This window comes from Octodon degus, unplaced genomic scaffold (assembly GCF_000260255.1).
Source record: "Octodon degus isolate 3935 unplaced genomic scaffold, OctDeg1.0 scaffold00083, whole genome shotgun sequence".
Taxonomy (NCBI): Eukaryota; Metazoa; Chordata; class Mammalia; order Rodentia; family Octodontidae; genus Octodon; species Octodon degus.
Genome location: NW_004524659.1, coordinates 10,021,025 through 10,024,512, shown reverse-complemented (window position 1 = coordinate 10,024,512; position 3,488 = coordinate 10,021,025). Strand labels below are relative to the sequence as shown.

At 45.2% G+C, this 3,488-nt stretch overlaps 1 pseudogene; it reads right to left on the bottom strand.

Moving 5' to 3' along the window:
• Positions 1-805: 805 nt before the first annotated feature.
• Positions 806-1,515, bottom strand: LOC101588249 (annotated as a pseudogene).
• Positions 1,516-3,488: the final 1,973 nt, after the last annotated feature.

The following is a 3,488-nucleotide window of genomic DNA, read 5'->3' as shown; positions in this document are numbered from 1 at the left end:
GACTTGGAACCTTTTTTTTTTTTAAATCACTTTAATTAACATAACAGCGGGCTTATGGAGGCCACACACATGTGTACTTTCTTTTTAAATGATAGTGTCACTCCTACTCTATAAAGGTTATTGAGGAAAGTGCCTGGGGATTGGAAGCCCTGTCAGTACCGTCCTGCTTTAGCCTGCTCCGAGAAAGATGCTCAGTACAGCTGGAAGCTGGGAAGCATCCATTTCTTCTGGGAGAGAACAGAGGGTCATTGATTTGTCCGTTCATTCAACAGAAATGTCTTAAGCACCTGCTCCATGTCAGGTTGAGTGATTACAGGGGACACGGGAGAAACCCAGGCAGATGGAGGCTCCAAAGAGCTACCCTCACGAGGCTCTTTGTCCAATAGGGAAATCAGGCCACCACCAGTGACATTTTCAAGCAGTTCTAACAAATATATTGCAAGCTGCATATGCAATTTTAAATTTACATAAAACAATGAAATTCGTTCTAATAATTTAGCCCCAAAATATCCAAAATGCTATTCTAAGTTATACTGAATGGAAATCTACTTTTGTTGCTTAATTTTAAAATTTAATTAAAGTTAAATAAAGTTACAACTATGAGACACCAACAAAGATTTATTTGTAGCGTGAGTCAAGTAGTAAAAGGTTAGGAACAGCCCAGTGTTCTCAAATTTGGATAAATAGTAGTTTAGTCACACAGTTAACTGTTAACTGCTGAAAAATAAATCAGAGCTATGTGTATTAACATATAGGAAGAAAATGTAGCCAGTTATGATGGCTCACATCTTTTTTTTTTTTTTTTTTGGCTTTTCTGAGCATTTATTACAAGATCCCAACAGTGTTTTATTTTTTCTTCTCAACATCCTGCTCTGCGGCTTCCTTGGCTCTCTTCGCCCGGATGCCAAAGAGCCGGGCGTTGGCACGGGCCATGCGCAGACTGGCCAATGCCTTGAAGTTCTTTTCCTCCTCTGTGATGACCCTGGCCTTCTCCTTCTTGTAGACATTCCTGATGGGCATCACAGGTCCTGTCAGCTGGGCGGCCAACTTGAGTTCTTCAGCCGAGCTGTCTCCCTTTTTGGGGGCCGATGGCTTCCTGGGGAAGAGGATGAGCTTGGAGCGGTACTCTTTCCGCCGCTGCACGTTGGCCTGCAGGGACTCGGTGGATTTGTTCCTCCGCCTCGGGTCCACCGAGATGCCAATGGTCGGGGCCACCTTCTTGTGAATACCGGCCACCCGCAGCTCCTCCAGGCTGAAGCCCCTGCCGGCTCGGACCTTGGTGTGGTAGCACACGGTGGGGCAGTGCACGATGGGCCGGATGGGCCCGGACGCGGGGCGCGGGGCGATGCGGCGCGCTTTGGCCTGCCGGGCCTTGCGCCTGCGGATCTTCCGAGCTGGCTGGTTGAACCACGTAGCCACACGCCGCTGCCAGTCCTTGTGGAAGTGGGGCTTCAGAATCATGCCATTCCGGCTGGGCGCCATGACTGCCTCTTAGGCCGCGGATCGGCGGAACCAAAAGGCGATGGCTCACATCTTAATCCCAGTACTTTGGGAGGCTGACACAGGAAGACTGCAAGCTCAAGTCCAGCTTAGACAATTTATTTATATTTTTTAATTTTTTTTTATTTATGTGTGTGTGTAACCAGCTCAGCCCACCAGGGGGCGGGGCTGGCTGGCATGTGGTGCTGGGGGATTGAACCACGGTCCTTGTGCTTTGCTAAGCTTGTTCTAAGTAGGTGCTTTAGACCACTGAGCCATCTCACCAGCCCCGACAATTTAGACCTTGTCTCAACATTTTTTTTTTTAAAAAGGGCTGGGGGTAGGGGAGCTTGTATTTCAGTGGTAGAGTGCCCCTGGGTTCAATCCCCAGTACCAGAAGCCAGATGTGGTGAAGTACCTCTGTAATCCCAGCAGTCCAGAGGCTGAGGCAGGAGGATTACTAACTACAAGTTTGAGGCCAGCCTGCGCTACGTAGTAAGTTCATGGTCAGCTTGAACTACATAAGGAGACCTTGCCACAAACAATAACAAAGAATAATAATGAGGAGGAAAAAGAACTATATGTAAAGAATATCTTTATAAAGGAAAGATACAGCCAGTACCTCTGAAAAGGGGAAAAGGAGAGGTGGTAAGGTGAAAAAGTGACTTTCTTTTCCTTAAATGACACTCAGTATGTTTTAAACCATGTCCATTTTTAAAATTTCTTTTAGGGGGTGGTAAGCTAAATCGCAGAATCATCATAATTATTAGATAAACATGTATGTAAAATGGGCTGGCGATATCCCTCAGCAGCACAGTGCCTGCATGGCAAGCACAAGGTCCTGAGTTTGATTCCCAATATCCCAGTTACCACTGTAAGTCTTGTTAGTTATGGATGCTGTCATTTCTCCCAGGGCTCTTGAGTAACTCCTCAACCCAAAAGAAACTAGCCTACCTTGTTAACATGTATTTGTCAGCCTAGAAAGTTGTTTCCATAATGCATGGTAAGGGAATTCCAGCCCTAAGTTAAAAACGAGGGTAGCACTCTTGGGCCCTGGAGACAAACTTGGTGTTTTCTCATCAGAAACGTGATTCAAAGAACCAAATAAGCCAAGGTTGACTCTGGTTGTTTGTTTGTTTGGGTATGGTACTTGGGATTGAACTGAAGATTTTCACACTGAGCTACAGTAGCCCATTTTTTATTTTTATTTTGAGACAGGGTCTTCCTAAGTTGCTAACTTACCCCAGTCAGATTCAACTTTATATTTATTTATTTTTTTTAATTTTTTTATTTATTCATTTGTTCATTTATTTATTTTGTGTGTGGCCAGCTCAGCCCACCAGGGGGTGGGCCTGGCTGGCATGTGGTGCTGGGGGATTGAACCACAGTCCCTGTGCTTTGCTTAGCTTAGCTTGTTCTAAGTAGGTGCTTTAGACCACTGAGCCATCTCACCAGCCCCCAGATTCAACTTTTGATCCTTGTGCTCAGCCTGTCTTATGCCACGTACCGCCACGTACCACCTCGGCCAGTGCTTGTGGCTCTGCAGTCAATTTATCAGATTCTTCTGATAACAGCTGGACCTCCTAGACCCCCAGCCCCAAATGTGAAACCTACCCGTAAAGCTGTATACTCTATGCAAAACCCCACCTCAAAGTACAGAGCATACCTCTCCCTTTGGGATACTCAGGTCTCATTATATGTACTTAAAGTATTTCATATTTTTCCTTCTTACAACTTAATCTCTAAAGCTGGACCTGGTAATGCTCGTCTATAGTCCCAGCTAATCAGAGGCTAAGGTGGGAAGATCACCTGACCTCGCAAGTTCAAGGCCAGCTCAGGCAACTCAGTGAAACATCTCTAAATAAACAAATAAATAAATAAATAAATAAAATTAAAAATATTTAAAAGTCTGGCATAGTGGTGCACACTTGTATTCTCAGCACTCCCAGATACTGAAGCAGGATTCCAAGTCGAGGCCAACCTGGGCAATATAGTAGCTTAGTAAGATC